This window comes from Rissa tridactyla, chromosome 2, assembly GCF_028500815.1.
Source record: "Rissa tridactyla isolate bRisTri1 chromosome 2, bRisTri1.patW.cur.20221130, whole genome shotgun sequence".
In the NCBI taxonomy this organism is placed as follows: Eukaryota; Metazoa; Chordata; class Aves; order Charadriiformes; family Laridae; genus Rissa; species Rissa tridactyla.
This window is the reverse complement of record NC_071467.1, coordinates 153,419,552-153,443,748: the sequence shown is the minus strand read 5'-3', so window position 1 is coordinate 153,443,748 and position 24,197 is coordinate 153,419,552. Positions and strand designations below refer to the sequence as shown.

At 40.2% G+C, this 24,197-nt stretch overlaps 1 long non-coding RNA gene across 1 annotated transcript in view; it reads right to left on the bottom strand.

The window, feature by feature from the left end:
• Nucleotides 1–315: 315 nt before the first annotated feature.
• Nucleotides 316–24,197, bottom strand: part of LOC128905946 (uncharacterized) — a 111,211-nt gene continuing 87,329 nt past the window's right edge. The window contains exon 5 of the long non-coding RNA XR_008465030.1: nucleotides 316–366. This is a non-coding gene — a long non-coding RNA (uncharacterized LOC128905946). The remainder of the gene's footprint in view (nucleotides 367–24,197) is intronic.

Here is a 24,197-nt window from a genome sequence, read left to right as displayed (position 1 = left end):
CAACTGCATCAGGACACTTGTAGTTTAAGGTTTTCAGTTGTCACTAAATCTTTCCTCCTTTTTCATAAGCTGATCTCATATTTTCCAGAGTGATGTTGTTTTCACTTCACATCTTCTGTACAAACAAATAAAGTATTCCCTCCCCCACAAACACAAGCCCATGCACTCGCATACTCCTCTCTTTGGTCTGCATACGGTAGCTTGGCACCAAAAAGATATGTGATTAAGTTTTAACAAGTGTCAAAGCCAAGTGGCTCACAGACACTTACCTGGAGATCAGAATGTGGTTTAGGCGCTTTCTGAAATTCAAATTAGCAAGTGTCATTCTTCTTGCCTTCTACCACACTTCAGGGAATGTTTGATCTGCTGAGAGAGAATGAGACACAGAAAATGAGCAAGAGACAAACGCCCAGGATCCGGGGGCTCAGGCTTCCCACTCCCAAGCACTGCCACTGTCTCTGGGAGCACGTGAAAAATTAAGGTTACTCTTGCTTACATGGCCATATTGCAGGGCACTAATGTAGTGCACTGCAGAACCGATTCCCTCATAAATATTTAAGTCAAGGATTTCAGCATAGAACAACAGTACAATTAACAATTCAAAACGCTACCACTGAAAGTTATTTCTGACACCATCAGCTGGAAGGGAGCAGACATGCCTTTGTTAAGTTGCAATGTAGTCTATCGTTTGTAATACAATATCAATGCAAAAACAATCCCTCGGAGCATTGATCAGAAATTTCATAATCTTTTTTTGTTCGCTAAAGTACACATTTTATGAAGGCTGTCATGGTCTCATGTTACTGCCATGTTGCTCAGAAATAAAAGATGTTGCAAGGGAAGGAAGGAGATCTAACATCTGATGACCTACATGGGTTCTTTATTGTTAAAAATGCTAAATTTAGGTAGTTCCTGTATAGGAAAAAAAAATGAAATAGATTGGTATACAGAAAATGTATTGTATACATCAAATGCAATGCGAATTTTACACTACACAGTGGTCAGAATTAATGTATCAGTGTTTACCTACAGCTACTCCTCGTACCTTTCTAATACACTTACACAAATGTTCGAAAAAATATGCCAACAACCACAAACAAAAAAAAGAGTTGTAATAGCAGTCTATGAGCAAGAGTGATCTCTTTTTTTTTTTTTTTTTAAATCTGAAAACTATTAAGAATTAAGTCCAGTGAACTGTAGGGACCTGCATCCCTTGTCCACCTGAGTACCCCATTAAGCTGCAGCTGACACATTGCAAAAAAAAAAAAGACAAAATCAAAACGAAACCAAGTGTCAGGAAAATAGGAATTATCCAAGAAGCAAGTTTTTCCTCTTGCTTGTGCTCAGTCAGTCCTATACTGTCTGTTTTCTTCTACCTTCGCAGCTCCTGTGTTTGTGTCCCCAAAGCTGAACGGCCCGTCCTCCAGCCCCACGCTGAGCAGGGGCTGAGTTTTAGCCAGGCTGCGTACGCTGACATTTTGTCCATTTACACAGACTTTAAAGACTGACTCACTTATCCTGCCGCAGGACAGAAAAAAAAAAAATTACATCTAGTTTTATACTGAATCGTCTAGTTTTATACTGATTTGTTGAACTTGGGATTAATACTTTCCTGGATATTGATGTCTTTTTGGGTATTGATATAAGCAATGTAAAAAGTACCAGGAACAGGGTAAGAAAAACTTGTAAGGTCAAAGCACTGTGAAATCTTTATCTTTTCTGTGTGTTTTTCCCTTGCAGAGAAGGCAGCGGTGCGGGCGTGCAACATGCCCCCGGCGCAGGGCAGAGGAACCCCTTTGCAGTGACTGTCCCCAGCTGAAAGATGGACTAAACGCAGCCCTGTCAGAGCACGCCCTTGACTGCTTCTAATTCTCAGGTGACCTGTTTTCCCGCTCACAGAGCAGTGCAAGGCAAGGACAAAGGGGAATTAATACATTTGAAACCATATATGCCTCTTATTGTTAAAAAGAGCCCATTCATACACATAGAAGAGGTACAATTGCTAGGTCTTATTAACACAGAATCAGAGTACCCCACCCTGTGACTTGCTAATAATTTTTTATGTACCTATGAGTGCAGGGTGTGCTGTGTACCTTAAAATCTTTGAGATGATCCTCTAACTTTCCTTTGAGCGCTGCTAATTTTAATGTGGCTATTTTTTGTAGGCAGCAGGTAAGATCTGAGTGCTTTCGGAAAATGCAAGAAGATTTAAAAGGATGAAAGGTCCAGATCTGAAGATATTCTTTTTGCTTCATTTTATTTTTGTTCTTTGGCATATTCGACAATCTATTTTTTTACACTGATGCAATCAGTTCAGAAAAGGTATCATAGGACCAAGCTTGAATTGCAGTATAAAAAAGCAACAAAGAAATCACTCTGTTCACCTTGTCCCAAAGATTTTTTTCCAAATATATATATATCTATATACACATACATAAATGCCTTTATTTATAACTCTGTTGAACTATGGAAGTGAATAAAAAGAAAAGCATTGAATAATTCATCAAATTTTCTTCCTTTATCACTCAAGTCCAATCTTCCCACATAAACACATAAAACCAAAATGAATTCTATCAAATTATTAATATTAAAGATGCAACTGCAGGATTTTATCCCAAAGGAAAAAAAAAATGTTTTGCTAGCAACATCAGTAGGGTTTCTTCAGCTGGAGATGGACATCTCGATCTGAACCAGCCATCCTGGTCTCTGCATAGCCAATGTCGATGGCAGAGTCCAGGCACTAAGACATCTCATCCTAAGGAGAGATCTAAAACAAACTATCTGAATACATTACAAAAGTATCTACTTCTCCCACTAAGAGGAACCCAGAATAACCAGCTTAGGTATAGACATCTACCCCACCAATGTTTAAAGTCACAAGAGACTAAATATTCACTGTGTCCACTCTTTGACAAACCTTTAATAAACCAACCTCCGCAAGTTTAATTATGACTACAGGAGCAGTGTCACACAAATACCAATCAATACCCAAAAGTATTCCAAATATATTGTTACCTTCAAGTCACTGCAGGTAACTCCAGTTAAAATGTGCTCTCCGGGAATACCCAACCAGATCCATTGCAGAGTTTATATGCCAATAAAACACGCTCCAGTGTCAGCAGAGCTTTGACTCGACTTTGGTGAAACTGGGCCTTAAACAGAGAATATTCTTTCTATAGTGTTTACTAATTTAGCTTTCAAGGCTGTGTTTAGAGGAATGTTAAGCATTAACTAGATGTTCTCTATTTGTGGATTATGTGTGTAATTCCCCACAATGAAAGATGAGTATATATATCTAAAAATAAAGCTCCATACACAGGTTCCCAGTAGACAATTGCTTACTCGTTTAAAATGTATGTTTACTTAAAATTTTGCTCCCTGGGATGGCCTTATGAAATATACATTTCATTTTAGCAGGGATTCCCAAAGGAGTCAGCTGCCAGGCAGCCTTTTTCTGGCTCCTTCAGTACAAACAATGTAAAGCAGGACACTAAATCTGCAGTAGCAGGCAACACGCAGGAATCAGAGTTCCAGCTCAGTTGCTGTTGACAGTGCCTGAGGAGTACCTGGATCTGAACAATTTCGTTAGCACACTGGATAATTCATTCCCAGCAATTTGTTATGACATTAATTTCCTACAAAGCTATGATATCTGAACGTGCTCCACGTAAAATCTTTTTTAGGAAGGTCAGGGGCTAATAGGAAGTGAATGAATGAGTGAAATTTCCCTACTTATGAAAGTTTTCAGTATTTTTGCATCCCTAACTCCTGCTAGATCCTCCCAAAGTAATTTTGTCTGCTTTTGTATTAGGCAATGGAGATATTAATTCTCCCAGCTGGAAATCTACCTTAAATTCTGTCCCACATTTCAAAAACATGAAGAAAGAAGAAAAAAAAAAAAACAGAGCTAAGAAAATAAAAAGCGTGGAGTCGCGCGCTTGCATAAAGTCTCTAACAAACTACCAGGGAATTCAGACAAAAGACTTAACACTATATATATCACATCAGACATGGTCACACAGACCATCTCCATCGTTAGTCAGAGTGAAATAATACCTGTATACCAAGGAAAGGATACGTTTATAAAGAAACCCTTGCTGCAGAAGTTTGTCATGTTTTGAAAGGGTATAATGTTTTATTGTATATTACAAATCCTTCAAAATCAATGTCACAACCAGTCAAAATAATAAAAATACATTACGAGGTTTTGGCTGACATGAAGGACAGGGAAATGGCAGTATACTGCTTGGCAGGAGTCCTGGTGGCATTTATATCAGCAGTCATTTAAAACTAAATTAAAAGGGATTCAGGCACAAGTAATACCAGCCAGAAAAACTGACCTCTCTGAAACGATACTGAAAAAACTTTTGAAAATGTATTGTTTTGCATCACAGTCTTTCACAGGGCAAATGTCTGGAAAGAGTTTGACTGAACTGACGGACCGATCTGTTCCTCTCACACAGCAAATATAAAGCAAGATGAAACTATAGATGGTTTTAGAGAGGAAAATTGAGGTAAACTCCAGAGCCAACTATGGTTTCTGGTAGGGAAACAAAGATACTTAAACAAACAGTTGGAGAATAAAAAAGGTGAGAAATAATCCTCAGAGCTTTTATTTAACAATAGCAGAGGTGAGTGGTACTTGCTATGGGGAAAGTGGGCTCACATATTATTAAATGCAGGATCCGGTCCTGCTCATTCCTTCCCCCTGTCAGACTTGCTGCAAAATCATCTACATCAAAATGCATTGAAACTGTTGGGTAAGAAAACAGCATATTTTTAGACATTTCTACCTTTGGATAGGTAGATATTAAAAATACAAAGAAATTTAAAGGGGCATTTAGAAATAGGATAGGAAAATAAGTAAAAAAGAAAATGGTTCGAATCTTTATTAAACTGTAAGCAGATTTATTTTTTTTTAAAAATACAAACTCTGGCTCTTTATTTCTGTGAATAAGTTATTTACAGAAACCCTAGAGTTCAGGAAAATCTGACGTGTAAAGAGGAAATGAGCTACTAGTTCTGAAAGACAACATCAAATCCAACCAGCAACATGGTCCATCATGAGAAAGTTACATGAGAATTACTTTAGAGATCTGAAATGTTAAAGCACTGATACACACAATAGCGTGCTTTTGTTTTAAGTCACTATAAGAAACTTTCTGGCTCTTTTACAAACCGGATAGCTAGAGCAATACTAGCCCCCAGCCTCGCCATGTGTCATATTCCATTTCCTGCAGAGATAAAGAGTAATATTAGCTATGCAACTTTAGGCTAAGAAAGGAAACAATCCCTCAAGCTTCACCAGCGAGGTGGGTAGATACCGTACCAGCCTTCCGCAAGGTGACAGCTATCAGCAGTCACATCTTTCCCCAGGACACACACTAAAATCCATCTGTCTCCCAATCAGAGTACTTATCACTTCGGTAAAAAGATAAAGAGATTTTGTTTGCCAAATTGTTACCTTCCCGACTGCAAAAAGGATTTACAAGACTGAACTATAGTTTTTTCATAAATATAGACACTATTCCTTACAACTGTAGTGCTGGTGTCTAGGTTTCTTAAATGAAAACATTAATTTCCCCTTAACTGCAACCAGTATATTTTTTTTCTCTACTGAGGACACAGTCTGACAGCACTGAGGTGACATGGTCACCAGAAAAAAAAAGAGACCCTTTCTTCTCTTTCCCATCCTCGGACCTTGTTTCCAGCTCCACACTACCCCAGGCTGCACTTATTTTCCCAAACTATCAGCTCTTCACCCCAATTTACCAAGCAGCCGCAGCAGGTCAGTGGGAAGAGGAGGAGGAGGAGGGAGGCAGTCAGGGCAGGGTTATTCTCTCTGGCAGCCGTGGTGGTTCAAATGCCCCACAGACTGCAGCTGCTCGCCCTAACGCCTTGCTTCGGGTTGATGACACTATTCCATAAGAGGCCTAAATAATCAGAGACCTGAGATTTACAGTGGCATACACTAACCACTTTGTCAAAATACAGGTAAAAAAAGCTGTCACGACAATTCACTTAGAGGTTTGTTAGATTTATGGCTAAAATTTCATTGAAGGAGCAGACAATGGGAAAAGCGTTAAAAGAACTATGCCTGTAGCTTTACTAAACAAACATGCACATATCTACTGTAACTATGTATCTACTTTTTAATAAAATTGCCACGGTACTATTATGTTGTCTCTTATATATAAAAAAATAATCTGCACTGCAAGCACTTCAGCTTATCTTAATAGATGTATAAACACTTACATTTAATTTGTCCATTAAATCGCTGATAAAAAGGAAAAACAAGCTTCTGCTATTAAGCTTTACCCCTATTAAGTTTTGCTGGATTGCTGTACTCTTCATTACTGTTGTCTCACAAAAAATCACCTTCAGTCCAGCTGTAAATAGCCCAGGAAAATAGTTCAAACCTTAAAGGGAATCTTCCAAAGAAAATATTTCTTTCCCCCCTTCTAGCTGAGACCTTTCCCAAGGCAACAGGCCACTTTTGGAGGTGTTAGTGCTTCATGTTTGTAGCAATGGAAAAAAAAGTACACAGAAATAATGGGTTGGCTGAGTATATTATGAAAGGATTGCTCCTATTAGGGGATTCAGGGCAAATAAGAGTCAAGATAAAACAAAGTTATGGTGGAAAGCTTGGAGAATTTGTACTAGTTTCAATATCTTTGCTTCCATCTTCTAAATTGTCAATTGTCAAATGTCATTACTGGTCAGGCTGTTAGCTGCTTATTTGATTACAGTGGTAGCCCCCTTTCTGGAGCGCGAGTGTGTCCGTGTGTAAAATCATAAAAAGTGCTTGTGCAGGTGCAAAAGCTCAGGAAAGCATGAAGATGATAATTAACGATATTTCTTTTTAATACATGGATACATCTACAACAAAACGCAGAAATACTAAGCTGTTTGCTTCTATTTGTCCTTAAAGAATTTGCGGCTGCATGTACTTCAGTAGTTGCCAAGAGTTCTTGCACAGTTTTAATACTAATTTATGATGAAGCATACCAAATGAACCACAAGTTATTTCAGAAAATGAAATAAGGAAACTTTTGAGGTTTTAGCAGGAAAACAGACTGGAGTGAGAGTAGTCTGATGTAAATGAATAGACGGCTTCAATGAAAATGAAAGAGAAGAAAACTCCCTCCTGGGGTTCATTATGCCTCTTGAGCTGTTGGTAGTAAAGTTAATTTTTAAATGCTTTGAGGTGATTAAGAACTCAGGCATCACTCTAAATGTAAATAAGTCCTGTTTCATTTCCTTGCAGTTAACTGATTGCAGCAGTCACCAGCTACTTAGCTTGCTGATGTATTTGAGATCTGTAGTCTAGTTCATAATTAACCCTCTTCATATGAAGTGAAAATGCTAGGAAGCCTGGTTTTGAATGTATATAACCAGGATGTGACATACTCACTCACTAGAGAAAAAGAAGGTTTATATTTGGAAATAATGAAGGCACTATTTGAAGAAAAAGTATCACAGAATGAAAATCAACACACAAATGAAAAGTTTGCTTCCACTGACAACGAATGCAGCTTAAACGCACAACCAAATGAGATGCAGTTTAGAAACTTCAGTTTAATTTATAGTAAAATTTGACAAGCCATTAGAGCTGGACCTCTTCCTCCCCACCAGATCTAGTCAACAGATAATTTCAACAACCTGTGTATGAATATCACATACAAATTTAAAATCTCAGATCGTAATCCATTCTTGTAATGCATATATACAAGGAATTAAGATTTAACAGCAATAAACTTGGTCAACGCAGTGACTGGGACCTGTGAAATCTGTATTCTCATTCCACATCCATCTCAAGATTGTTTCATGGCTGGGCAAATGTTTCAAAAGTGACTAATGCTGTGCACCACTTCATAATTACCCAACCAAGGACATGCTAAACTGTAAACTATCAAAATGTCTGGTTACTGAAATATCAAAATGAAACTATCAAAATGTCTGGATACTGAAATACTGAGGCAACCTACACTCACCTCTGAAAATGTGAAAATGCCTTAAAGTTCCCTACACTTACCAGAGGACAACCACCTCTCTCTTTCTTAGAAGACTGAGGGTAAATTCATTCACGGTTCTGAAATATTTTAGTAATCCATTTTTAGTAGAGGTTCTTCACATCTGTCCTACTTCGACTTTGCTCATTCTTGTGATATAAGCTAGAAAAAGAACGGCAATAAGAGCAGAATTCAGGATTTCGACACTCCCAGACTTACAAATGAAATGAAATGACAGTGCAACAGCACTTTTATTTCCTCATACACGTCAGTCTGTCAGGGATTCCCCACATCCCACCAGGTAGATGGTAACTGCCATTTGGTCCAAACATCAGCTTTTTTTTTTTCAGCCCAAGGGTGGTTGGTATCAAAACCAAGAAGTTCCCAAGGGTGATGTGCTGAAGGGTAACATCCTCCCTACTGAGAATCCCAAACGTACCTGGTTACATCCCCCAGTCTTTGCAGTCCTGATATGACTGATGAAGAAGATGCCATTTCTCAAGAAGTTAGGTTTAAACCACTAAGAGATTTGTGAACCTAAACCAGTGTTTCCAGCTCCCCTAAGGAGTAGCTAATGCCACAGAGAGATAATCTGTGCATCCTGCCTCCTGTAACTTGCCCTAGCTAATAGGAGTCTCCACATCCCACATCAGTTACTTCAAGGTGATTGAAGGTGACATCACATATGTACTTCGCTGCAAGGGTAGTATATTCATCTGGGATATTAGGAAAGAGGTCTTCACTGACAGGGTGGTCAAGCACTGGAACAAGTTCCCCAGGGAAGCGGTCATAGCCCCATGCCGCTTGGTGTTCAAGAAGTGTTTGGACAATGCTCTTAGATGTGTGGTTTAACTATTAGTTTGTCCTGTGTGGAGTCAGGAGTTGGACTCGATGATCCTCGTGGGTCCTTTCCAACTCAGGATATTTATTCTATGATTCTAAAAAGAGCAAAGGTACAGGCTTTACTAACAAGTATACAAGACAAAAGATGCAACATCCCCGTTGTTATAGTATTAGTCCAGAGCCCAGTAACCTTGGGTTCAGCTCCTAGCCTCAAACGCACATAGCGAAAAATGTTTCCCACCTGGTGTCAAGTTTCTTTATGACCCACAAAGGCATCTGACATTTGTCAAAAGATGCTATAAATACTGCAAATGTTTCAAGGCAAGGGTCATCCTGCAGAGAAGACCATGCAAAGTCATCAAAGTCATCATGCAAAGTCAGTCATTTCACATGTTTAGTCAAACCAGATTTAAACTTTTTTTTTTTTTTACTTCATTTCCTCTTATTCAATTGAATACCAGAGGGACTGCAGGAGGAAAATGTAAACAAAATAGACATGAAGTTTTCATAGGCTCCCTCTAAACCAAAAAGCAAAAAATATCTAATATCTCACAGCTGTTGGGTGCACCTCAGCCTTGCAGAGGGAGAGAGAGAGACCTAACCACAGAAGATCTAGAAAGCACAAAGAAGGAAAGTAAGATTCTTCAGCCAGTGAACTAGCAAGAAACTGAAAATTTCCAAATGAATAATAAAAGACTAAAGTCATTATAAATAAACTGTACAAAAGTAGAGTTGCTCTTTTCACAGCACTGGTATTTAACCCCAAGTGGCTCAAGTGGAAGAAAGAGAAATGTCCTAAAATGATCAAGAAAAAGACTTTCTAAAACAGCTGGCAGCCTGAGCTAAGCTCAGCACTGCCCCAGCTAGAATCCTATTTCTGCTCCCAGGTCATCGCTAATTATTAGCAAACTTGCTGAAATAAAATTCACCCCACACATTTTGGAAACAAGGTCTTCCCAGTGAGTTTTGCTCCCAATTTCCATCCTCACACTGAAAAAAGTTTTACTCAATGTTGTTTTCACATTATATATTTCATTACAGTTTTATCTTACAAACATCTTGAATACAAATGAACAGCTGGATTGCTAATGCTTTCCTTCCGGAAAAAACAGCATAATACAATCATATTTGGCTAATGGGTAAGTCTTTCACTACATTTTAACTCTTAGCTTTTACAAGAATTAACGGAAGAGTTTCTCTTTTTCCCTGCTCTTCTCCAACTTTTAAATCAAATTACAGCAAATACTAGTCATGTCTCGCTTTCTATACTTCACACATATAGCTGGAAAAAGATAGTGAGGTGAGAGAGGTTGATCTAGTCATTTATTAATGTCAGGGAGCTTCAGGCTAGATCTGTTCAGTGGGGGAGAAACATTGTTATTGCTCTCAGTAAATTGAGGCAGGTCCCGTTAGTCTTGCAAACAAAAATTCTCCAGTTGTTCGCATTTGCTAAATAAAGGTTCTCTGGTCAGCTGCCTGCTGACAGCCACTGAAAGACGGCAGCAAGGAACACTGTACATCTCTCGGGCACCTGCAGGGAAAGCAATGCTGCCCCATAAGAAGGTTCACAGAATTTCCAAGTAGCAAACAAAAGGCACAGAGAAATCACTAGAAAGCACATATTGAAACAGGTGTCTGATTGTACAGTTATATATATATATTATTTATAAGGAGGAGCTGAGCTTGCTGTAGCATCTCCAGCAGGCAAGGGTTTTTTTTTCTTTTTTTTTTTTTTCCATATTCTAAATATGTTTGACTTCAGAATTTATGTTAAAAATCACGTCAAGCTTTGGAAATTAGGATTGAATATTCCTGTACATGGATATGTGCATTCAATGGTTGTGAAGATGCAAATTAATCTATGATTATAACTAGAAATTAGTCTTTGAAAATAACTCTCAAAGCAAGGTAATGCCTGCCGGACAGCATTTCAATACTCATTTGTGCAAGCACAGCAGCTACCTACTTCAGTGTCTGAAACTCAGGCCTTCTGCACGGTACTTTAACCATCACTTAAGAATTCTACATCAATGCTCTTACTTGAATCGCAGACACATGATTAGCAGGTGGAAGTTCTTTCAAAGGCCACGGCCATAACAAGCCCACGGCATTACCAATTAATAAATGTGGATTTAGAAAGGTAATTTCTGTTATATCCTGCTTCCCAGGGATCTGATAAAAACCCTCAACAACTATAGCACACCATAAGAAGGTATGCAGGTAAAGAGCAGGTTATTTTGTTCTTAATCTTTCATCGTGCTTCACTTTTGTGTGCTAAATGAGGCCAGACTCTTTGCATGGAAGTTCCCCACCCCTCACCTCCTCCATCCACCATGACAGCTATCCCAGCAGAGGACAGGTAACCTTCACTGTTCTTCCTTCTGGGGCCGCTCACTCACAGGCAAAAGGAAAGCTAAAAGTCTTCTTATCTCACAGACTGACCATGGCAAAAGTATCAGAAACCCTGGCAGGCCTTTCTACCCATCCTGTCTTTCCTGGCAGAAAGAGCCAGGAAGCCACTCGGCAGGTGGATGGACACAAGAAGAGCGGGGTCCTCTCCGTGCGGTCCTATGGCATGTGCACTGCCCAGACCTTAGAGCTGAAGGTCCAGCAGGACACGGCCACCTCGCAACTAGGAGCAGGGGACATTCCCCTCACTACTTCGTAAAAGCAAATGGCCGTCCCAAAACCAATACGTTTCTTTTAAGCCTTTAGCTATTTAAAATAAGCCCATTGTCTTTCATAGAGATGAAAAAGAAGTCTAACCAGTTTTGAACGTTTGCAAATGGCAACCAGTATGAAGTATATAAAACCACAGTAAGTGTTGGCACCTTGATGTAGCTGAATAAGAGGATCTTTCACAACACTTAGGCATGGATTACAGTTTTCTTCATTGTACCACTTCATTAATGCAACCTTTCTCATGCATTACCTGTCTGGGGAAATAACAAGTACTTGTTCAGAGGAGTACCGCAGAAATTAATATTGAAATCTGCAGAAATTAATATTTAAATCTATACAGCATCAAAACCAGTAATGTGCCATTAGAAGGACAGAAGCGCAGAGTCTTGATGCAGTGCCCAAGTGAATGCAGCTTCCCCAGGTGAAACTCGGCAACCCTGGAGCGCAGAGCACTAGCGGGCATTCAGCATCTCTCAGAGAATGAGCAGGACCGAGCACCCCCAGCCCACACTGACAGTCTGAGGGAAGACTTTCACATCTTATTCTCAAAGATTTTCAAACCCTGATCCTAACAGAGCTCCTAGGAGACTTTTCAATTTTCATACTTCTCAAACCTAATTTAATTTAGTTGCCCTTCTCTCTCAAACCAAGTCAAAGACTTAGAGGGATTTGAGGAGAAATACAATCTTCTTTCATTAAAAGCAGGGTCTTATCACAGATCTTCGTGGTTTGCATTGTCCTGGCAATAGGGGAGATCATGTAACTGGGAGTGTTTATTTTCTATGAGGCAATTAAGGTTGAGAGATATGATTGTAATTCTACGTGCTTACTTGCAAAACTATGTACTCACTTACACCTGGGCTGGGCCTGGTCAGTCTGGCACCAGTTGCCAAAGTTATTTGTGTGTGCACATATCAAGGGCTTTGCGAGGTCAAAGAGAGATCAGTCAATTGAGACTTGAAAAACCTTGTCAGCGTAAACAAAATTCTTATCAATTTGTGAGAAATATTGATCTTTATATCACATTTCTCTTTTCGCAGCAAATCTAAAAAGATGTAGCGCAGAAAACTCATTTGAACTGCTGTTCTCTGCAATTTAGAAAGATGCCCTCTTTTAAGTTTTTTTTCTCATGCTAATTAATTATTCACCTGAATTCATACCCCTTTTTGTCCTTGATCATGCTAGTTCCCCAGTTCTGAACACTCAAACAATTTCGGGTTGGGTTGGAATCGATTCTTACTACCAGGCGTTAAGGAAATGCACCACTTCTAGCCACTGACAAAATACTACAGTCTGTTTTAGTATCTATCTACTGCGTAAAAAACCACCAAAGCTTACAGGACAGAGAGAAAGTTGCCTGGACAAGGCTATGACTTGCCAAGGACAGACACAACTGCTGATTACAAAAATGCAGTTTTCAGTTTTGAATGGGGACATGCCGTTCCAGTAAAATAAGATGCCAATTAGCATTTACCACAGACCAAAAAGACTGGCTCTTAACCTTCTCTGACACTAGAAAGAGCAGAGGATGCCCAAGTTAGGCATATGATATACAGGTACTCAGTTAATTATCTGCCACAACCAGCCTCCTCAGGTAATCACCCAAGAACTGCTAATTATGAAAAGAATAGATTATACTGCAAAAAACGTATTTTTAAACTTTTTTCCTGGGTGAGGTGATTTCTTCTCTTTTCTTATCCCTCAAGTAAAGACTGAATGAAATAAACATCAGTATTTTCTTCCACCAGCTCGCTGTTCTCAGCTACATCTAATCTCTCGCACCTGCTCAGACTCATTAACCCTTGAAGTTAAAAGTCCTTCAGAATGAAACCCACTTAATTAACTTCACTGCTTGTAAACAAAATCATAAAACTAGGAAAAATTTGGTATGAAAGTTGGTTCTTAATCACTTTGATTTATACTCCCTAAAATCTGACATAGATTGACCCATTTTTTTCCCCAGTCAGTGGCCAGTTCCTGCTTACCTTAGTTTTTCCACTCTCAATAACTTGTATCTAAAGACCAACCAGATGAAGCTGATCCCAATGAAGACTCTGGTGACAACAAGAAACAAAGCATCCTGAAACATTTTTAGCCCTGGTGCATTCTCCTGAGGACAGAGGACCTATTCTACTGCTGAATAAGTGTGTCCTGAGTTCATTAGTGTCATTAAGCTCCCATTTAACAACTTCGAGGTAAGAAGAGTACTTAACCCTGACCAACAACAAGTTGTCCTCAAGCTCATGTGCCAGTATTGTCCTGCCGCATCAGAAATGCCCACAGAGTCTAAAAACCTTGCACTACATCTTGCACTGTATAACAAGAAGTGCTACGCGTATATCAGATATGTTTGCCAGATTCTTCAATGGCATCCCAGGGAATAGTGAATACAGATAAAAATATCAGATGTCATATTCAAGGTAACTTAAGGCTGATATCTAGAAGATGGAGTAAAACTGCTGGATAAAGATTATGGCCAAAACTATCACTCACCTGGCACGCTGGGACTTCCACCTTGAGGGTAAATCTTGAGAGCTAACACAAGACTGCAAGATAAAACTCTCACAAGCCTGACTACCTCCTGCTACCTTGTCTTCTCACGCACTTAGTCTGCAACATATGTGGATATGTGTAGGGTTGCTCATATACTCCCAGAAAGAATTTCAAAACTCTTTATTGCACATGCTTACCCCACTTTGAAAAAAAATAATCCAGATGCAGCAGGTGTTAGTCATGTCGGTTAATGTGGCCCTGGAAGGCAGGCTGCTGTGTGCTATAAGAACCCGTAGGATGCAAAGACTAAATGGAAATGAGATTAGCAGGGTCTGTCTCTAGAGACAAAGTGATTATTCAGTCAAAATGATTATTCAAAAAGAGCAGTCTCTGACAAGGGCAAAAAAGATGGAATGAGGGTCATAGGGAGGCAGTGTGCATTGTTCAAATATTGATAAACAAGTGGCATAGAAGGGGGTAGAGCCTAAAGTACCAGTCACAGAAATTGGAATTACCTGTTTACCAGATGCTTAGAATTACTGATGTGAAAATCTGCTGGAAATTCACAGGGCATAAGAATGCAGAAAGACAGACAGACCCATGTAGAAATCTGAGGAACCTCCTGACAGGGATGGAGCAATAGCTGCCATCTCCGGACTTACAGACAGTAGGAATAGAGATGATCAGTCAGAACCCCTTTTTATTGATCAAACTAAGGTTTAAGAGGCTGGGGGGTCAAGCTTTAAAAAGAAAGGAGATTACATAAGAAACGCTCTTCACTTCTTAAAATTACGAAGTTGGAGGTCCATTCCTATTACAATGTCCTAAGTTTTCCAGCACACTGTTATCTACAGCTACTGGTGCGTAATTACGTGTTTCACAAAGTGCCACAGTTACAGGAAGCCGTGACTAAATGTCCCTACTAAATTAGCCTCTTGTCTATTAGTCACTCTGCTCATACATGAAAACTGGATCTGGACTCTTCCCTCATGTTTACACCCATTTTGAATTGATGTAAGTCTAGTATCTCACTGCACCTACATGTGATCTACCTTTGCAAGTGGGAGAAGACTCCAATCTGCTGTTTCAATTGACTTTTCAAGATATATATTTTCCTCCAAATATTAATGGTATGCAGAACCCAAAAAAATTACTAAGTGATGTTTATAATGCTGTATTTCAAAAGAATTAATTATTTAACTAAGTAAGCATAAGAATAAGCTTTACCCATTTACCATTATACTGTAAATGAATGCAGGCATATGACGGAACTTTCATGTATATTAGAGGTGTGCACTGACGTTGACATTTCTTTAAATAATAAAATTTTTCTTATGACCATAGACAAGAAAGGAAAAAAAAAAAAAAGGTCAATAAAGTATTTTTCATCCCTCACAGCCTAATCCAATCCCAATAAAGAGAGTAAGAGGGGCAGGGTGGAGAATCTTATTCAAATAGATCATAGAATTATAGAATCGTTTAGGTTGGGACCTTTAAGAACATCTAGTCCAACCATTAACCTAACACTGCCAAGTTACCACTAAACCATGTCCCTCAGCACCACGTACATCTACAGGGTTTTCAAATAAGTCCAGGGATAGTGACTCAACCACTTCACTGGGAAGCCTGGTCCAACGCTTGACAACCCTTCCAGTGAAGAAATTTTTCCTAATATCAAATCTAAACCTCCCCTAGTGCAACTTGAGGCCATTTCCTCTCATCTTTTCACTTAATACTTGGGAGAAGAGAGTGAGCCCCACTTCACTACAACCTCCTTTCAGGTAACTGTAGAGAGCAATAAGGTCTCCCCTCAGCCTCCTTTTCTCCAGGCTGAACAACGCCAGCTCCCTCAGCCGCTCCTCATCAGACTTGATCTCCAGACCCCTCACCAGATTCTTTGCCCTTCTCTGGACACGCTCCAGCACCTCAGTGTCTTTCCTGTAGCGAGGGGCCCAAAACTGAACACAGTATTTGAGATGCGGCCTCACCAGTGCCGAGTACAGGGGGACGATCACTTCCCTAGTCCTGCTGGCCACACTATTTCTGATACAAGCCAGGATGCTGTTGACCTTCTTGGCCACCTGTCACCTATTCAGCCAGCTGTCGACCAACACCCCCAGGTCCTTTTCTGCCAGGCAACTCTCCAGCCACTTCTCCCCAGGCCTGTAGGGCTGCACGGGGTTGTTGTGACCCAAGTGCAGGACCCAGCACTTGGCTTTGTTGAACCTCATACCATTGGGCTCGTCCCATCCATCCAGCCTGTCCAGATCCCTCTGTAGAGCCTTCCTACCCTCAAGCAGATCAACACTCCTGTCCAACTTGGTGTCATCTGCAAACTGACTGAGGGTGCGCTCCATCCCCTTGTCAGATCATTGATAAATAGATCTGGCCCCAGTACTAGGCCCTGGGGAACACCACTTGTGACTGGCCACCAACTGGATTTAACTCCATTCACCACCACTGTCTGGGCCTGGCACTCCAGCCGGTTTTTTACCCAGCGAAGAGTACTCCCATCCAAGCCATGGGCAGCCATTTTCTCCAGGAGAATGCTGTGGGAAACAGTGTCAAAGGCTTTACTAAAGTCCAGGTAAACAACATCCACAGCCTTGTCCACTAACAGGTCACCTTATGATAGAAGGACATCAGGTTAGTCACGCATCAGGATACATACTTTTTTAATATGGTTGACTCTTACTATAGAATTGTCATAAAACATGTCAGCTGCATATATACTAGCTATATAAAGATAACTTTATAGTGACATCATGAATTTTATTTGGAAGAATTTTGCTGACCTTACCTTTGTAAGAGAGCTTTCCTTCTAGCATAGGTGTAGATAGACATAAGCGGTGCATATAGGAGAAGACAGGGACAGTTGTGTTATTTTGTGTCTGTACAGCACAGTGGAGTCATTACCACTTTGCAAGATGTCAGCAAGTTGCAAGGGATTTCTCTTCCCCCTCACAGTAAAACGATAGCAGGTTTGCACCACCAGATTACTTCTTTCCATGGAGGAGACACTGAAAGTTTTAGTCAGCTATTATCTTTCACGTATTCAAGACACTAAATGGTAAGGCTGACTGGAAAAAAAATTAATGACATAGGACTTTTTTAATGACAGCAGGGCAGAATGAACTATGATTCTGATACTGTAGTATTAAGATATTTTAAAAACTGTTTATGTTAATCAGCTGTGTCAGTGAAGAAGGAAAAATATGCAAAGGACTATTAACTAAAATCACCTGCAAAGGGCTTATATTCACACCTGATACCGATCCCAAATGATGCTCTGAGCTGAGCATCATCCTTACTGATATTCACAACATAACTCTGGGTTCCCTCTCTTTTCAAAGGGAGACAATGGTTTTCAGGGCTCCTCCTCTTCTAGCATCACTGGGATTTCACTTTATCCTGTTTCAGAATAAATGGAGTTCATTAATGTAATATATTGAGCTGTAACTCCGCATTAAAGAAGCATCCAGATTAAACAGAAAGATAAACAGGACTAGAAAAATAATACTTCCTCCTGACCGCTCTCTCTTCCTTTCTAAGGCAGTAATTCTGTCTGAGAAAAGTTGTTACCTATTTGTATAAACTAATATAGGAGAGGGACAGTTGGCCCTCCGTGCGTATAAGTTGACTAGTTGAGCAAGAAATGCTTCAAAGACCTTGAGTGCAAGTCTTTGTTTATTGAGAATAAGCAATCAATCAGTCAGAGCACACAACAAGACCTTGTTCAAACAATGGATAATGATGAGTGCCTCAGTCACACAGCTGAGATTGGACAAGTAAGCCTGACATTACCAGCAAAAAAGGCAAAGTCAACAGCATAAAAGTCACAGAATAAGAGAGTTCAGGGAGGTCTCAAGCACAGGAATGTTAACATACATTCAAATGGACAGAGGGCTTTCTTGAGATTTCTCTTAGACAAAATGTTTATTATTTAAAGCTATCAAAACTCTCCTTGGAAACTAGATTAAATCAACCCCCACATCTGAAATGTCTATGACTTAAGGCCCATTTCTGTTAAATTCATTTTCATGAGATTAATCGTACCAAGATTATTTTTTCTTCCTGTATGTATTTGTGTATGTTTTCCAGATTTCATTTACAGCAATCATCCCTGTTTATAAGTTTCACTGAAAGCAGGCCAAATGTGAACAACAGCACCGAAGAGAAACAGTCCACATCATTAAGAAAAAAATAATGGAAAATCTAGTGCAAAACAAGAACTAATTATTCTGTGAAATACATCTCTTTCTATTTCTCTTTCCAGCAGTTTCTCAAATACATCTTTCCATATTTCAAATAAAATTGTAAGAACTCCCAAATTTTGCAGCCAGTAGATCCGGACAATCTTCTGATTACTTGGTGATGGATGAACCTGCACTATTTACACAGGAAGGGGCGGGGGGGTGTCTGGTGAGAGAAGAGAGACCAGATATGCAGAATGATTTCACATCCTTGCGCTAATGAACAGTAACGAGATGAGAATGTCATTTGCTTCATCAGCCTGCAAAGTATATTTGAAAACGGAACTTGGTTCAACATAAAATTTATGGGTCTGCTTTACTTGCTGCTAACTGCAAATCCTGCAAATGTAGTCCATTCTCCCACATTTTCTGGGAAAGTAGTGGAAATCCTCAGATTAGCAAAGCTGTTTGTGTGAAAGAGTTTACAGGACCATAAGACATGTCCGCTGTGGTGTGAAACATCGATTGATAACCCAGGCTGTTACTGGTAACCATTTCTGCACTGCATTCCAACAGCCCACTCCTCAAACCTTTAACTGGTCATGTAAATTGATTTTCCTTGAGTCCTTGCAGAACTTTCCTGTTCAAAATTTCTCTGTTATGTGGCTGCTGAAATTAATGCATTTATCTTATTTATATAAAAAAAGAGTCAACCAAGAACGCAGCTGTTGCCAACGGAAATTTTTTTAAGAGAATCTAGTATATCTTTTGTTTTTGATGAACCGAGCATTCCTGCAGCTACACAAACAGAGGGCATTACATCTCCATAAATAAGTATGAGTCTTATCTCATTTATTTTCACAAGCACAGGAGAGACAAATGCTGGAAATGGAAGTCTGAGGTATATTTCACAGTGGACAGAACCAGGATGCACTTCCCTCTCCTGTGCTGCACTTGCACAAGGACCCTCCAAGCCCTCAGCTTCTGTTGTGGCTATGAAACATTCATTTTGCGCAGGTAGAAAGAAACTAAATTACACACTGACCAATGCACTCAACTGCTCCTTTTGCCCAACAGGGAAAACGCTGTGCTGAATTTTAAATGAAGTGAATTTGGTAGACTTTCAGAGTATGAACTGTTTGATGCCCTCTGCACCCCAGGGGCTGTAGAAAGGCAACAGGTTTTTGGCTGTTTGAGATTTCGGGGGTGAAGGACAAAAGCAATGAAAACTGACTTTGTGCTTTGCTAATTTTCCTCCATTAAAAAAAAAATGCACACATAAGGAAGTTACTTCTTATGATAAAGTCTAGGAAATTTCTTATTAAATGTATACTGACCTTTAGTTATTTTGAAGCATTCTGTAGACTGAAAGACAGAATTATACACATGCAAAAGGTTCCTATTCCCTGAAGCACTAAGGATACACATCTTTTCCTAAGATACTTTTTTTTGAGGAGACATTTTTATTCTAAGCTTTTTATTATTATTATTCTAAGCTATTAGACCAATTTTGGTGAGATACTACTAAACTGATTCATTATCAACTCTCCAGGAATTTTCCACAATGACAGAGGAAAACTTTGGCTAAAATATTTTCAATTTCAGCTCTCTTTTCTTTTAGCTGGTTATAGGGCTTCCCCACAGGACTAGTATGACACACTCTAGCACAAGTGGGTGACCTATAGCATGGTAGATGAAAATTTGTCTGGACTCAGAGGGTAGTGGTCAACAGTTCAAAGACTACATCGGGGCTAGTTAGGGGTGGTGTTCCTGAGGAGGCAATATGGGGGCTGACGCTATTTAACGTCTTCATCAGTGAGCAGGGATGAAGGAATGAGAAGGCTTCTGGCTAATGCCAAGCTAAGGGGAAGTGTCTCTACCGAGGGAAGAAGCACCGCCACGCAGGGGGACTTCAACAAGCCACAGGGATGGGCAGAGAGGAAACACAGGACTTTGAGCAAAGACAAATGCCAAGTCCTGCCCTGGGGATGGAAATGCCCCTTGCAGCAGTACAAGCTGGGGACAAACTACCCGGCTTGTAGATCTGCAAGAGGCACCTGGGCAAGGGGTGCAGGATAATGGCACGCAGTGCTGCATGGGCAGAAGAGCATGGCCAGAAAGACAAGGGGAATGCTGCTCCTGCTCAACACTTGTGAGGTTGCATCTGTGTCCAGTTTGGGGTTTTGAGATATATTTGCAAACTGGAAAGTGACCAGAGAAAGTCCCTTTAGCCGGGGGCAGGAGCAGAGGAAATCAAAGGAGAGGCCAGTGGAATATGTTTGGTCAGCCTGGAGAAGAGAAGAGTATGGGGGAACCTAATTGCAGCCTTCAGCTACAGAAAGAGAAGTTCTCATGTGGGTGGAGACAAACTCTTCTGAGGTGCTTAGCAAGAGGCAACGGTCACAACAAGTTGCAGCAAGACAAGCTCTAATAGAAAAAAATTTCAGAATGAGAGTGATTAAACACTGAAAGAGGTTGTCCAGGGACGTGGTGGAATCTTTGTCTTGGGATATTTTCAAAAAGTGACTGGACAAGGCCATGAGTAACCTGATTTAAATGTAAAGTTATTCTCACTTTGCATTGGACTAGATAACCTCTGGAGGCTTCTTTCAACATGTCTCTTTGACCCAAATTCATCCTTATGGGCACAGCAATCTCAGAAGGATAGAGATGGACTGTGGTCCCTCTGTCATGTCAAATAAAAGTACAAGAGCTGGTTGCTGGTTGCCTTGTGCAGCAGCATGCAGCAACTCTTTTGGAGGATTAGCTGGGCTGGTGCACTTCCATTCTCTGTTGCAGTATCTGAAAAGCACTGAACATTGCTGGAGTTTGTGTAGAGCCCAGAAGTCTATTATGTGCAAAGGAGGAAAGCCAGAACACCAAAGCAGTTTTCCCAGGAGACCTGTGTTCTTGTATGCTGCCCTGTTGTCACAAGCTTTGTTCAATAAACTCACTGAATCTCTCTGGGAAGCCACAATGAGACAATCTTCACATTTACACAGAGCACAGCCCAGTGAGGTCCAAGTCCTTTGGACAGCTTTATAAGATAAATATTTATTAATTTGAGTTACCATAATAGCGTAAGTGTTTACTGTCTGTGAGAATTGCTTCCTTTTGGTCTCCTCCCTGCAATTTTCTACAGCTGGAAGTTGTTCTTTCCTTCACATTGCCTGACTGCCCTCTGAACTCCCCCTCACCTCACCCCATCCTTCCTGTGCAACTGGAAGACTCTAATCTCAGTTCACTTTTCCACCCTGCTACTACTTCATCCACTCCTTCCTCAGCATAGCCAGCCTGGGAGAACATTCGCCATTTATACGGATTTCACGTCGTCTGTCATTCCCACCATTCCTGTTACCACCTCCTGCATTGTTTTGCGTTGTCTGTTTGGATGTTGTGTCAGACCAGGTGCTTGGATACTCATGGGAATGGGTGTGGTGAATAAAATTTATAGCTTATGGTAAAGGGAACTTCATAACAGCACTCTGGGGTTAGGTGAGTGCAAACTCTGCAGGAATTCACAGGACCAGGCAAGAATCCAGGAAGTAGGGAGATATATTTGTATTTCCAAACAAGTAATCCTTTCTTTGAGTCTGACCCCCTGCAGCCCCTCCTCTGACGCATGGCAGCACCGAACAGCAGTGGTGCATCTTGTCTTGCAGAGGAATGAAGAAAACTTTCCCTTCGGCAAGCTGCAGCGGGACAGACGCTGACGCATGAGGATTTTCTCATCTTTCCCGTATTGTATGCTCCTCTAACACACAATCAAGTGTTGTTATGTTTGAGGATTTTGTTATGATTTTTAAAGAAAAAGAAAGACACTATGGCTGATTACTCAAAACCAAATTTGTGGAATTGCCTCTTTATTAGCCAAAAGGTAAATCAAGCAGTTCTGTGAGTGCCCATTAATACAGCCTCGTGGATTAGAGCACCACAGCTGTGCTAGACATTTTCTGTTGGGGTATGCATGAGTTGCAGTTGAAGCTTTCCGTATGATGGAGAAAATCACAAGTTTTCTCTTTTTTGATTTTCCTGGTGTTCCATGAGTGAGGTTATCTTGCAATGTGCCAAGGCATAACTACAGTCTGTCCCTTTCCTCTTCCTACCCACTTAGTTTCACAAAACTTGTAGAAAACTATTTGGTTTTGACAATTTTACTCTGTGGCCAAACCCGGGTGAGATCAGCTACCCCTTCAGGCACCACTGTAGGAGCACACACGTGGTGTACACACACAGAGGATGAGTACATAAACCTCATCTTCTTAGGAAATCTGGCTAAACTAATGAAAGCAAAAAGATGGAGCAGAGAGGTATATTTAGCAGTCAAACAGTTTTTCTATTTGGGTTTTTTTGAATGAACAAATAGGTTTGGGACACCTCATTCTACTTGCTTTTGGGCAGCAGGACATTTTCAATACCCTTACCTTTACTCATTTTTACCTACCGCTCTACAGCATATGTAGGTAGGTTCCAAAGCTTGGGTACCTACCTTTGAAATTTCCCATATCAACTCCAGATTTCCAAGTGAAGATGGCGATATATAAATGCAACGATCTAAACTGCTTTATACAGCCCATGAATATAATCAATTGTAATTTGCATCTATCAGTCTGCCACTTGTTACAATTACAGCAACTTGTGAACCATAAACCTCTAAAAACATCCATCTTGTAGTTTTTGAAATAAATGCAACAGGATGTTAATAAACCCCAGGAAAAAAAAAAAAAAAAACATGCTCCCAGCTCCTACACGCGTTCACAGTTGTATTTTTAGGTTATATATAATAGACAACAATCTTTGTTTGGAAGCCAACACACACTTCCCCAGTGAACTGCAGGATACACATAAATAATCAGGGCTGGAAAAAGGTCATCACAGGGCTAGAACCGGGGTTAGCAAAAGCACCGTGCAAACCAATTGTTCAGAAAGCCTTAAGCAAAGCAAATCAAGCTACATGGGACACGACCGACTGTGCTGAAAGCTGAAAAGACTTAATCTTAGGGATGAACCAACCTTGAACCGTATCGTTCAACAAATTTTATTAAGGATTGACAAGTAGTGAGGGAAGTTACACAGTAAAGCTATAGCTCAAGGAAGTAAGAGTGCAAAAACAAGAAGAGGAGCGTTTAATAAGGTCCAAAGACCACCAGCTGAGCTAGCGAGAATCAATTATTAAGAGCTTGGTCCCCAGGTCTCCTTATTGCTGCAGTAGAGAACATATTAATGGTATATATTGACTAGCAATTAGGTATTCCTGAAAATATTTCCCTTTTAACTTTTGCAATATAAAACTTAGTTAACAGCAAAAAAAAAAAATATATTGCTAAACTGTGTCTGATTCCCCTCAGAAAAATAAAAATAGATTTCATCAAGAGCTGCTTGACTGAAAGCTACATTTTTTTCATCTGAAAATTGAGTTATTTTCATTTCAATGCACTTGGGCATTGTCTTGTGGTCATGTCATGACCTCATCCGCTTCGTTGGGCCAGAATCCCTAGACAGATTTACCTGCACTATATCTTATGCCTAGGGATTCCCATTCTGCAAGCAAGGCAGTCTCTACCCAAAAGTGGGAATTATCTCATGGAAGAAGACACAGGTATTTCCACGAAGAATGAACCCCTCACAGCAGCCCACAAATGGAGCACAGAGTATAGGGCGTGCTAAGACTTGCTGCTAGTCAGGAGGAAAGGTGGGAGAGGAGAAAGCAGGAAATTCAGGAGTGTTACACACTTTGCAACCGAATTGTATGCTTTAAACACAGCTTCATAACACTAATTAGGAAGCTAAGCTTCGTGATTTCCTGACAGGTTCCTAAATATCTTAGAAAGTCCCTCAGGGAGCACTGTAAAATGCAGGAACTCCACAACTGGACTGTAACTAAACAGGCTGAGTTTTGATTCTCACTCCAATCTGTCCACAAAGTCTGCTTCCTATGAAATTTCTTCTGTATGTTCCATATCAAGGAAATATA